This window comes from Sorex araneus, chromosome 9, assembly GCF_027595985.1.
Source record: "Sorex araneus isolate mSorAra2 chromosome 9, mSorAra2.pri, whole genome shotgun sequence".
In the NCBI taxonomy this organism is placed as follows: Eukaryota; Metazoa; Chordata; class Mammalia; order Eulipotyphla; family Soricidae; genus Sorex; species Sorex araneus.
This window is the reverse complement of record NC_073310.1, coordinates 45,772,703-45,786,734: the sequence shown is the minus strand read 5'-3', so window position 1 is coordinate 45,786,734 and position 14,032 is coordinate 45,772,703. Positions and strand designations below refer to the sequence as shown.

The 14,032-nt window shown below is 38.8% G+C and overlaps 1 pseudogene; it reads right to left on the bottom strand.

Moving 5' to 3' along the window:
* Window positions 1-5,895: 5,895 nt before the first annotated feature.
* Window positions 5,896-8,106, bottom strand: LOC101556249 (inhibitor of nuclear factor kappa-B kinase subunit alpha-like; annotated as a pseudogene).
* Window positions 8,107-14,032: the final 5,926 nt, after the last annotated feature.

Sequence of the window (14,032 nt, the reverse complement as noted above, 5' to 3'; positions counted from 1 at the left end):
CATAGAATCTGAATTCTCCAAATTGAAAAATTTTCAAGACTAATAAAACAAAATTGGAGACGTATGAGTAGCTCTACTGAGAATAATTAAAAGTAACCAACTGGGGGGCTGGGATGATAGTACAGTGGGTAGGGTGCTTGCCTTGCAGGCACGTGCCCCACGAAGAATGATCCCAGAACACTGAGCCAGGAGGAAGCCCTGAGCAGCACCAGGTGAGCCCCGCCTCTGCCAAAAACAAAAAATTACACACAGATTGGCAAATAAATTAGAAACAAAGTCAAAACACTGAATAACATGAAATGTCACTGTCACTGTCATCCTGTTGCTCATCGATTTTTTCGGGCGGGCTCTCATTGTGAGACCTATTGTTACTGTTTTTGGCATATCGAATACGCCACGGGTAGCTTGCTAGGCTCTGCCATGCGGGCGCGATACTCTCAGTAGCTTGCTGGGCTCTCTGAGAGGGGCCGAAGAATCAACATGCAATGAATTTAGCTAAGTTAATATATAAAATTTTTTGCAATTGGTAGGAAAAAAGCCACTATAAGTAATATAATATTATAAAATAATGTCGGTAATTTGAATTTATCCTTTAAATATTAGCCCATCTCTTCCCCCTTTTGGGGGGGATGTCACATGACTTAGTATTTTCCATGTATTAGCCAGGGAGATGGCTCAAACATACATGAGGGAGCCTTGGGTTGGAGCTCCAATACGACATGTTTCCCGCAAGCACTGCCAGGTGTGCCCACAACAAAATGAATTTTTTTGTCATATAGTTAGCCTAATCTACTAATCTGTAAAATAAGTGTTTTTATTTTATAACTTAGACGGTGATGTTATTATAAAATCACTTTTTATAACCCCTTTAAGAAGAAATATACTGACTATCTTTTGGAAGATTCAAGCAAATTCAAGTAACAACTCACCTCAGTACATTTGGCTCTTGGTCAATTAACTTTTGTGCGCTAATCATTGATGCTATCACTAGAGGGCGCTTTCAGACCAACTATCGTTCACATCGGGGTTTTTGTTTGCGTTTTGGTTCTTTTTTTTTTTCTTATCTGACAAAAGTCAGGTAAGTGAAATAAGGAATATTGATTATAGAGGTGAAGAGCAGTACATTAAGTGGCTAAAATAATATGGTGGTCCGTCTGTGAGGGAAGAGAGTAGAGGAAGAAAGGGAGATTCCCACCTACTCAGTCTTGGTGACTGCTGGGAGCTGATTTCTTCCGGAGCCGCTGGACCACTTTTGTTGGCTTCCACGTCTTGTCTGCCTTGTTCTCCCTTTAGAAGTGGCTCCAAATGATTCCTTAGCGCTATGCACGTAATTATTCTTCGGTATCGGATAAAACCTGCAAGTGAAGTGAATGCAAATGTTTAGAAATGTTCTCGAGACCTTGTATTTGTTTTGTTTCTGTTCCCTCTGTACGCAAGTGTCCTGAACATGTCTATTGGCACCTCCGGGAGCCTGTGAAGAGAGCGATGCCAGGAGGCGGCAAGTGCCACCTGTCAAGCCATTGACATCACTGAGCATCCTGCCTCCGTTCCTGAAGACACGACCCAGAAACCCACGTACTTCTATAGGACATGTTTATGTCTGCAATTGTGTATTGTGGGTCAGCCTGGATAATTTTTCATGTTTGAACATTAATGAGAAATTTCCTATTGTTGTGGTAACTGAAAACAAAGTATTTAGAAATTATTTAGGGGAAAATGAAACACTGAGAATTTGGCCTTCTGCAGTCTTTGAGAGACTAATGAGAGACTTAGAGAGGTCATCAGGACCAAACTCCTTTTTTGCCCCAGAGGACACTCACTCCTGAAATACTGGAGCAGCAAAACTGGGGCTCCTGTATTCAAAACACACCCTCCAGTCTTTGGAACCATCTTCCGAGCCCTAGTACCAACTCGTTGGGAAAAATAGCAGACCAAAGCTTTACTCGGCCCTTTAACTACAGGGCCTGTGATGAGGTCACCTTGTGTGAGAGTCTTAATAATAGTTCAGTGCTGAAAAGAAATATGAATCCAAGGGAAACTGTGATTCCTCCCTCAAACCACAATCCTCAAACAAAAGCCTGGAGACTTCATTGGCCCAGGTGAGTTCTATTATCACTTATTTTTGGCTTCAGATGTCTCCAATAATATTTATTTTTAATTTGGTGAAGTCCTAAGTAGTGAGTTGACTTATAAACACTAGAAAAATCCAACTATTTGTTCTAATAAAAAAGACAGAAATTTAGAAAATTTTAAAGTCTTTGGGTCTCTCATTTTCAAAAACTACTCATTAACTTTTTCAATAAATGCAACTAAATTGACTCCTTAAAATTTTGTAAAGAGCTATAACAGATTGGGCTTTAAAAATTTAAGTATTATTGTCTTCTATCCAGAGGTATACTTTGAGATGCTTTTACCAACCTTCAATTTTATTTGCATTTTGCTGATTCATAATAATTATAATTTTATACTCCATTTTTTTCACCAATAAGTTTAAGTGAATAATTGGCACCTAACCATTTAACCACATATGGGTGTTTATTATTTTAAATAGTTTAAGAATTGCCTTTTCATGAGCTAACTAAAAATTTATTTCTGCTTAACATCTGTAATTTTCAATTTACTTACAACACTTATCACAATTTTCATAATATATATTTCTATGCAACTACAGAATATTTTGTCATAGTTAAATCAAACAAATATTTGGATTTTAAAATGCAATTTATTTAGGCCTATTTGCAATCACTTGATGACTAAGATGATATGTAATCTCTAAGTAGCAATTGGTTTTGTCTGTCATTGCTATTAAAATATCCATTTCAATCAATGAGCATTGTTTTAGGGTTTTGATGATGTTTCTATTCTCTTCTTAATGCAGCTATAAATAGCATAGGCATGTGTTAAATGAGGTCTCAACTTTACTTTTTTCACCTTGTATCATAAAAAATCATATAGACAATAAAGCTAAGCTTTCTTAGTCAACAGTGCAGACAAGTAGGAACTAAGTTGTGAAATTCAACTGCTGGTTACAAAAAGAAAATTAATATCAAATACTTCTGTGAATTGGTAAGCAAAGTACCAAATCTTTGTATAAGATGAAGAAATGTGGGCCAGAGCAATAAAGCGGGTAGGGCACTTGCCTTGCACAAAGACCAATGTGGGTTTAATCTAGGCTTCCCATACAGTCTCCCAAGCCCTGAGTCTAGATGAGCGTGGCCGAAAACCAAAACAAAATCAACAAGAAAGCTTATTTTTAGTTATTTTTAATGTTTAGAATTGTTCAAAGTGCTGTAGTTCCAATGTAATAAAGTTCTCTTGTGAGGCATTGGCTTGCCAAATTGTGCCAGACTTAATAAAGAAGATTAAAAACATCACTGCATTAAGAAGGACCCAAAGACAATTCTCCGTAATGACTACAGTATGCCTCAGCAATCTTTGTAAGAATTGTCAAAGAGAGAATTGCTAGTCAAACTTACAGAAAGAAGATGCCTTCTACAGTTATTAGGAAAATAATGGTTGCCATTTGGCAAACAAAATAATGCAATGGGTGGAAATGAACACATACTGTCTAAAATGATAGAAAATACCAGCATTTTTTTCAGAGAGAGCATTTAAAACAAGTTTTAAGGATTTATTGGTATGACCCTTCTGTAAGATGTTTAAGTAACATTAGTATGGACTGTTTATCAATCTCCTTTATTTGTAAGGTTTTTAACATTGTACTATTTCTACTATGAAATTGATCTTGGCACATTTTTAACTTTAAGGAAAAGGATTGTAATATAGTATAGCTTTAATCTCCGCCATCAGTGGTACTGGTTAATGATGTACGACTTAACATTTTTTGCCTTTCTCGCCAGGACATGAAGTTTAGCTTTGCCAGCAGATGTCATTAAGTGGTAATAGATTACTGTATATAGTGTGGAAATTTTTTACATCTACTTTCTGCATTTTGGTTCTACAAAGTTTGATTCTATAAAATGGAAGTAATTTTTCAGTTTTATTCTATTGTATTATTAAAAAATACAAAAAATAAAAATTAACCTGAATGATTAGCACCAATAATACATTCCTTGCATGTGGTGGTTTCTCACAAACTATTGATTTAAAAACATTATTCCAAGCAACTGGGAGTATCCTGAATGGCAGAGCCTGGCAAGCTACCCGTGGCATATTCGATATGCCAAAAATAGTAACAGGAAGTCTCGCAATGGAGACATTATTGGTGCCCCCTGGAGCAAATCAATAAACAACAGGACGACAGTGCTACGACAGTGCTACAGTTTTGTAAAAGAATAAAATTTCTGGGCCAGGGTAATGGTAGAGCAGATAGGGCATTTGCCTTATATGCAGCCAACTTGGATTCAATGCCCAGTATCCTATATGGTCCCCAAGCACCACCAGGAGTAATTCCTGAGTGCAGAGTCAGGAGTAACTCCTGAGTATCACCAGATGTGAGCCCCAAAGCCAAAAATAGTAATAGCAGTATAGCATTGTAGCACTGTTGTCCCGTTGTTCATCAATTTGCTGGAGTAGGCACCAGTAACATCTCCATTGTGAGACTTGTTACTTTTTTTTATTAATTTCAAAATCATTTACTATACAAAGTGAAAAACTGTCTAGAATACAAAAGCAGTTCACATTTAAAAAAATAATACCTTCTAAATCACAAATCAGAGAGCTCCACAATCCTTTATTTGAAACTTGTAGGGTCAGATGTTTTCATTTCAACTTTCAAAAAGACAGTTTAGTGCATATACCCTATGATACAACTCCCATCAAGGTGTGTCACAGATTAGTCCCTATAATCAAACATGATAATAGTTACACAGCAAAATACACTGAGTATTCACACAACTGAGATAAACAGATTCCATGTTGCTTCAAATCAGATTTGCAATACATGAAATTTGTTACCAATCTCACGTGAAAACCTTGCTTTCGGAGCTTTATGGATTTTAGAATAAGAGATAAGGGAGTGCAGACCTTTATAAATTTGTGTGACAGACACGAGAGATTATTTAAATGAACCATTTTTACAAATGAAAATAAAGCTTTCAAAATACATTATAAATTAACAGGCATCTTCACTCTGATATTATTAAGTGTACATCTTAAATACATATACACATAGCACACTCATCAAGACTCATGTGGGGCAATTGGAATTCAATGCACAGATACACAACCTCACGAAAGGGATACCATCTGAAGTAAAACTGAAACTAGGATTAACTTAACTCCTCATGATGCCAGGAAGAGCACTGGACTACACAAGGAGGTAGCATTTATTCTTCAAGAAGTATAGATTTTACTTGTGAGCAGTCTCTTCTGCAGAAACACAATTTGTACTTAAAATACATATTAGTTGAAGCCTTCTCTTAATGCATTGCTTATAGCCTTATGCCCAAGAGTTACACATTAAATGGTATTTTTAATCAATTTGTTTTACCAAATTTGAAGACAAATAGATTGCAACGATGTTTTTAACTAGCTGTATGTAGTACTGAAACAAGTCTGTTGACTCCTCATAAAGTTTTTACTATTCAAGGATTAAAATTACCCAAGTTAAAATACTGTGTTTGGAGCTGGAGCGATAGCACAGCGGGTAGGGTGTTTGCCTTGCATGCGGCTGACCCGGGTTCAATTCCCAGCATCCCAGATGGTCCCCCAAGCACTGCGAGGAGTAATTCCTGAGTGCAGAGCCAGGAGTAACTCCTGAGCAATGCTGGGTGTGACCCAAAAAGCAAAAAAAAATACTGTGTTTGTAAAATCATGTCATAACATAGCTATCTCTTCCACTGATAAATCTGAAGATTGTTTCATGAGGGAAAAACTTCCAACACATACAGCAATGACTTCTAGAGGTGCGGGGACAGTGAGAAACGTCGCAAGTTATTCTGCTAACCAACTCCAACCAATATTCATATTTTTACCCTGTTCCTCATTTGCTTCACGAATAATAGTGCTTAAATGGTGAAGACAGTTCAAATTTTCTTCTATCATTTGTGACAAAGTCTCCCCATCTTGAGCAATTACCACACATGACAGAGGATGTTCACGTTTGACTGAAGGTGGGGGTTGACATGCTGACGCTGGAGGGGTTACAGCACCTTCCAGACTGGACCCTACAAGGGACCGAGCAGAACTCTGTACAGAGGCAATTTTGAGTTGATGCCATATTTCTTTCTGCCTTTCCCCCTGCATAAACATGACGGCATGGTCAGCTTCTTTGATGCTACTTAGGGCCATTTTCACCTCGGGCAGCACATCATTAATCTTCTGCTTACATCCCAACAACTTGCACAAGTGACCAAACAGCTCCCCGAGGACTCAGTCGTGGCTCTGCAGTGTGCACGATGATCTTCACCACGTCCGTGCTGTCACTGTAGGAGTGATCTGGAGGTCTGTGCTTTAGCTGTTTATATAGATCAGTGGCGTGCTGCTCCAGAGGTTCCACCAAGCCTCCTTGGTGTTGTCCACAGGGGCTCTTCTGTAGCTCCATGATTTCAGTGTGCAGGACATGATCTGATCCTGCAGGTACCCAATAGCACCCACCTCAGAGTAGCGGACAGCCTTCTCTTCCATTTCCTTCCACGCATTTCACTTTTTTTCTGAGGAGATTCCATAAGTCATCTGTTCACTGTATCTTTTCAAGTCAAGCTGAATGCATTTGTGGAAAAACTCCAATTAAGCTTTCAGTTGCTGAGATCAAAGTGTTCTTCATTTTTGTCAAGTTAGCATTATATCTAAGAAGACTTAACATTGCTGCTCTCTGTCCCTGATAAAGCTTGCTATAGTCTTCTTTTAGCCCAGACACAGTGCACTGCTTCAGCCCATACTTTACGTAGCTGTACAATTGGAAGCTACATTTTACTGTCCTGTACAATATAATTTACACAGTCAGATAAACTTCTGGATGCAAACATATAAATCATATAGCTATCACAGCCTCTCACTCCATCTAGAACACATTGAGAGGCAGGTTTCTGAGGATCCAGAGGAATTCCTGTCTCGGACAGAAGCTCCTGGGAATCTTTACTGATTCCAGTTTCATGCTCAATACGAGACTGCAGCGAATGAAGACTTTCATCAGGTGGCAACAGAAAAGAAATTATCTTTGCAGAAGTCATATTTAGAATGTGCACAATCTTCAAGTTCAGAATATGATCCATTAATATAAAACATCTTGGTTGTTTTAAAGTAACATCAACAGGTCCTCTTCTCTGCTGAGGATCCCAATTCAGCATCAACTGTAGCTAGTTTTCCATAGGTTCTACTATTAAACTACAAAGGCTATTTGGCTGAGGTAAATGACTACTAAACCGAACTTCTCCCATCATTTCTTCTCTGCATATATACACTTTGGATCTTTTTTCCTAATCTTCTCGTGCCAGGTAAATGGCTGCATATGATGCAGAAGTGGCCTATATCCAGCAATATTCAAACACCATAGTCACAAAGCTATGGAATACTGTTCTGAAGGAGAACAGTAATCAACAGTGGCTGTGTAAGGCTTATTCTCAAAGAGCTCTGGGGCCAGATACTGTAATGTTCCCACAAAAGACATACACGGACTCTCTTGATCAACATCTTTGGCATATCCCAGGTCAATTATTTTATGCATAACCTTTCCACCAACACCCTGAAGAACTATGTTTTCAGGTTTTTAGATCACGATGTATGATTTTGTTTTCATGCAAATATCAAATCCCAGACCCTACATCACTCAGTAAAGAAAGTATCTGGCTTTCTTTCAGTCCACAACAATTTTCTGGTTTGTTCAGCAGCTTCTGGAGATCTCCTTCAGAACAGTATTCCATGGCTAGAAGAGGCATATCATTTATCAAAAATTTCAATTCCTCAGGAACATCACAGGGCCTTTACAACATTGGCATGGTTTAACTTCTTCATGATCTGGATCTCATGGCACCACCATTCTCTGTTGTTGGTACTTAGCTCAAGGCCACAAGACTTAGTTGCTATTTTGAGATCAAGTTCCCGGTGCTGGTACAGGCAGACGTTCCCAAAGTTGCCGGTGTCCAGCTGCTCCCGCATCTCTCAGGGCCCACTCACGCCTGGCCGCAGCCCCAGGGGCCACTTCATGGGGCGGGAGGGGAGGCAGCCGCAGGTTCCGCCACTGTTCCCAGGCCGGTTCCGGGGTGCCGGGTCCGACTTGTTACTGTTTTTGGCATATCAAATATGACACGGGGAGCTTGCCAGGCTCTGCCATGCGGGCGGGATACTCTTGGTAACTTGCCAGGCTCTCCCAGAGGGACGGAGGAATCGAACCCGGGTTGGCCTCATGCAAGGCAAACACCCTACCCTCTGTGCTAAGATTTTAAAAATTTTTTTCCTTTGGGCAAAAGATGTGGCTCAGCGTTAGAGAACATGCTTCATGTGTATGAGGCCCAGGGTTAAGTCCCCAGAAATTCCCCCAAAAAATACTTTTTGAAATTAATTTTCAAAATTACTCACAGTTGAATTTCAGTCATACAGTTTTCCAACATCTATCCCATCACCAGTGTGAACTTTCCTTCACCAAAGTTCTCAGTTTCCATCTCACCCCTAGCAGGCCCCTGGACGGGCACATTTTAATGTTTGATTGTTGTCATTTGAACTTTATGCTTCTGGTTTTGTTGGTTCGGTGTTCAGCTATATAGGTATACCATACTTCTGTGGGCTGGAGCAATAGCACAGCAGGTAGGGTGTTTGCCTTACATGCAGCCTACCTGGATTCGATTCCTCTGTCCCTCTCAGAGAGTTTGGCAAGCTACCAAGAGTATCCCGCCCGCACGGCAGAACCTGGCAAGCTACCTGTGGTGCATTTGATATGCCAAAAACAGTAATAAGTCTCGCAATGGAGACGTTACTGGTGCCCGCTTGAGCTAACCGATGAACAACGGGATGACAGTGTTACAGTACAGTGCTACCATACCTCTATACCAAGCCTCTGCCCCCTGCCCCTGTTACCTGCTATCTGCCTCCGCCATTTCTCTCCTTTTCTGTCCTCAGTAGTAGTCTAGGGACCAGAGTAGTCTAGGATCCCTCCACTTTAATACCTTGCATTCTGTCTAAATATTCTATATGTCACAGATAAGTGAGATCAGCCCAGATCTGTCTTTCTTCCTATGACTTACTTTGCTTCACATGATATTCTCTAGCTTCATTCTAGTTGCAGCAAATAGCATGACTTTACCCTTTCTTGCAGCTGCAAAGTATTCCACTGTGTATATGCAGCACACCTCCATCATCCCCTCACCTGTCTGTGGACCCCTAGACTGAGTCTATACTCTCACTATTATGCTAAGTGTTGCCATGTATATTGTGGTGAAAAGGAACTTGCATCCATTCCTGGTGGGAATATTGTTCCGTTCAAGTCTTATGGAAAACAGATTTCTTGAAAAAGTAAGAATAGATTTCACATATGGCACAGCAACCCCATTTCTTGGTATTTATTTCTCAGGACACAAAAGCATCGTTTAAAAAGGACCTGAAAAATGCTTCTTTAAGAAAACAAACTCACCGCCAAGATGTGATCCCGGGGGCCGCACGTGTGTGCGGCCTCTCCGCAGCTGCACAAGCGTGAATCCAGACACAGCAAAACCTCTTTCGGCATGGGCAACTCCTCGCAGAATGTCTCCAGCCTGAGAACTAAGCCTCCGCCCTGTGCCCGCCCAGGAGGAGAAAGTGGTGCTCAGGGATCACTTCCTGGTGGGGACTGCAGGACCACATGTAGTGCTGAAGATCCAACTCAGACCAGCCGCATGCAAGGTAATATTTACATTCAAGAAGCAACCTATTCCTTTCCGCTGCCGCTTGAGCAGAACCGCGGAGCCCAAATGAACTACTTTGGACACCAGCGGCCCACTGATATGCCTCCAGACTGTGAACTGATAGTCTATCCCAGGATGCGACAGTAGGGAAGGGTTTCTCTCTCCAGGCTTTTCCATCTTATGAGCACCACAAAAGGGGAGTAAAAGTTTGCAGTGATGTAAATTTCTGGCAGAATTTTCCCTGGACTTTATACAGAAATCCAAAACCTAATATCTCCTAATTGTCAGCAATATGAAATGGTTCCTTTTTAGCAGATCAGACTTTGGGGGGAAATTCCAAACAATAAAAGTGAGTCTTTTGTTGAAATACTGAAGGTAAAAAAAAAAAAGGAAACAAACTTTTCTTTTTCAATTGTGTGTGTGTGTTCAAAAGATTTTTATATTTGTGTGTTTAACACAAATCATGGTCATGGTAGTTAATCGCTAAATGTTTAAAAATCTATTTTAAATATAAAGACTACATTTTTCTTGGAGTTTTTAAAAATATTTTTGATGTATTCTGACACTTTTCAAAGATTTCTAATATAAGTAATGTTTATTTCTCAACTCCCTATTCACATTAGCAAGCTTTTTTAATGCAGTTATATAAGTACATCAAAGCACAAACAATTAATATTTCTAAGACTTTGACTTTTCACATGTCAGGTTGTCATATCTCAAAAGAAAAGTCAGACACATTCTTCCAACTAAAAATAGGAGCCCCTGACAACCAATGCTGTTTTATTTGGAATTCAAGTTGGAATCAGACTGTTATAGTAGGTAAACTAATTTATCTAAAAGCAAATACAGTGTTTAATAAATATGTTTATTGTATCAAGTGTATGCCCTAATTCCTTCTGTCTCCACTTCACTTTGCTTACTTGGAAAAATGCCCAGTTGTCATAATATACTTTGAATCCCAAAATCAAATGAGTGAACTCGAGCATATAAGCTTTTCATAATTTTTTCTGCCATTTTATCTCTATAACCAATTCTTTAGCTCCTTAATAAATTGTTCCTCAGGATTTTATCTTTATAGAAAATACATGTATTTACAAATGTACAAGTTTAAATGCCTTTATACAATAACTCTTGACATTAGATAATAAATTCATTGGTTTCATCCAAAGTTCATTTACCATTTTTTTGGCTACATACATTTTATTATAGTTTAATATTCCTTAAAGTAGAAAATATCACATTATAATTTCAAAGTATCAGCCAATAGTAGAGGGTCTAGGGAGATTTTACATTGCATGAGGTGCTTGCCTTGCATATGACCAACATGGGTTCAATCTCCAGCTCCCCTGAGCCCTGCCAGGGGTGATCCCTGAGTACAGAGCCAGGACTAAGCACTGAGCACTGCCAGGTATGTCTCCCAAACAAAAAAAATCAGTAGTTACTGAGAGTACATTAACATGTTGTGGTGGGGGCAGGGACAGCGGGTAAAGAGTGCATTCATCAAATAGTCTCAAAAAGGAAACAACATTATTTCCAACCTTTCATTCAACTAAATTTTAGTCTATCAACAAATTGCTGTGGGGTAAGTGAGCAGAATTATTGCACTAATCTTTATTGCCTTTATTATAGTTCTCTTTATAAAATATTCCTTTCAACTTTTTTCCTATTTGGAGTTACAGTTATTTTTTGGTTTGGTTTTGGTTTGGTATTCTTACAGTGCCAGGGACTCATGCTCTAACTGCTGTACTATCCTTCCAGGTCTAATGCAGCTTTATTTTATAGAGGCTGTTTTGAAGACTATACATCAAGAGTGTATAGAATCAGAAGAAAGAAGCATTTCTATAAATAAAGTTTAGACATCTTTCTTGTTGGAACTGTGGTAGGTTAAGTAGCAAATGATGCTCTTATTCCCACACCCCCTTTAAAAAAATTTTATTCAATCACTGTAAGACAGAGCATTACAAAGCTGTTCATGATTGGGTTTCAGTCATACAATGGTCCCACACCCATCCCTCCACCAGTGTAATTTCCCAGCACCATTGTCCTCAGTTTCCCTCCCACCCACCCCACAAACCACTCCCCACCTAGCTTACCTCTATGGCAGGCACCTCTCTTCTCTCTTTCTTTTTCTCTCTCTCTCATTTTATGTTTAGCAGTACAGATGCTGAAAGATTATCATGTGTACCCCTTTCCCTACTTTCAACACTCTGTTCTTATCCAGAGTGATCGTTTCCAACTAATGTTACCATAATGGACCCTCCTCTATCTTAACTACCCTCCACACCCCTTCTGATAATGAAATTACTCTCCATCTATTCAAACGTCACATAGATGGAGACAGATTTCATTATCAACACTTTTTTTTTGCGAGGGTTAGGGAGAAGCACACCCAGCATTGCCCAGGGGTTACTCCTGGCTCTGTGCTCAGGAATCACTCCTGGCCAACGAGAACTGTATAGGATGCTGAGTATCAAGCCTGGATCGCTGCATGCAGACAAGCACCCTACTGAGTAGGCTGTACTATTGCCAAAGCCCTTCATTAGCAACAGATTCTAATGAACTGGAGATGGTAATGTTTAGATGTGCAGCCATTGTGATTTCTGAATATTTTATCTCAAAGTAAGCACTTATTAAGGCAATTTGCTGCAGAAGTGTGACAAACCCAAGTTCATGATATTGCAGTCAGATATGTCTTTTTAAATAAAAAATTTGCAACCACGCTATGACTTCTCATTTTATCTCCCGAATTCACCCCTTAGGAACATCTCTTATGAAGAAGGCAGAGAGAATACAAGTCTTGTGTAAAAAACTTGAGGCTGAGAAAATGAAGATTCTCCTAGAATTTCTTACTGGTCTTAAATTATGGTTGGAATTAAGCTCACATTGTTTGAGCATACCAATGCACGATGCATGATTAAGCAGAACTACATGGTAAAAAGAAATCTATCTTGTTTGAAATTTTGCTATAATAAATGCACAGCATGGATAATTCCGTTGTTGACTGATTTTATTAAAATCAAAACCAGAGTTCTTTTAGGAAGAATTTTCTCCATTTTAGCTAGCTTGGTTCAACAAATATTTTCCCTTTCCTGCTTCCTGTTGTCCAATGGTTTTTAAAAAGTGTGCTTTATAAATTAAGTATATTGATTGCTTCTAGTAGGAATTACAAAACAAATTTCTACTCCTTTATTTTTATTCATGACTTTAAATTTTATAGCCTAGAAGCTACTATTTTATGTCTCATGCCTGAAACTTATTGATCAATATGAAATGCTTTACATATTCATTTTCTCTGAGTTATAGTTTAAAATCTTTATATTTTCCCTGAATATAAAGAAGGAGCTGGCAAAAGGCCTTCCTCTCATGCAGCTGATTAGCTTTGAGTTCCTGGTCCTCTGATCCTGCGATATCTCCTGTATAAAGCTGCAAATGACTGTATAACATAAAACAGGCAATACCTGTTTATTGGAAGAAAAGGAGGAGACAGCTGCTGTCACTTTCTTCTCCCTCAGTCTTGCAAATGTACCTAGTGGAACTTTATATTTCTATGGGATATAGTTTGAAAACTACTAGGTATGAAATTTTTTCATTTAAAGGGCTTTGATACACTATTGTTTGTGTATAATTAGCTCATAATTCAGTATTTTTAATGACTGGAACAGTAGAAATGAAACTATTGTTGTCTCTCCTTACAAATATATACTCCAAGATACACCTTGGAGTGTATCTTAAAATATAATCATCTGATTATAAAGTCATCTGAAATATAATCCTCATCCAAATTTAAATGCAAATGTGATCAGAAAAATATTTTGGGGTTAAAGGTGAGATGTCATAGGTAGTTCTTAAGTTGTCATGTGAAAGTGTGAATTACATTTTGAGCAGTGTTTATTAATGGTAATATAAATTTCTTCCCACTAAGATTTCTCCCTTAATTTGATATTGTGCTTTATTAATTTTACAAAGCCTGTAGACTAATGACAGTAATTCATTTATAAACCTGTTTAGGGACTAGAGAGAGAGTGGAGTGGCTAAGGCACTTGCCTTGCATGCTTCTGACCTGGGTTCAATACTCAGCACCAGATATAGTCCCCTGAGTGCTTCCAGGAGTGATTCTTGAGCACAGAGCTAGGAGTAAGCCCTAACTATAATCAGCTATGACCCCCAAAACAGATATACCGACAGGAAGGAAAAGAGAGTCTTTTCTTACGGGTTCAGTTTGTTATATGGAACAGTCTTTTGTTCTTGCCCCTACA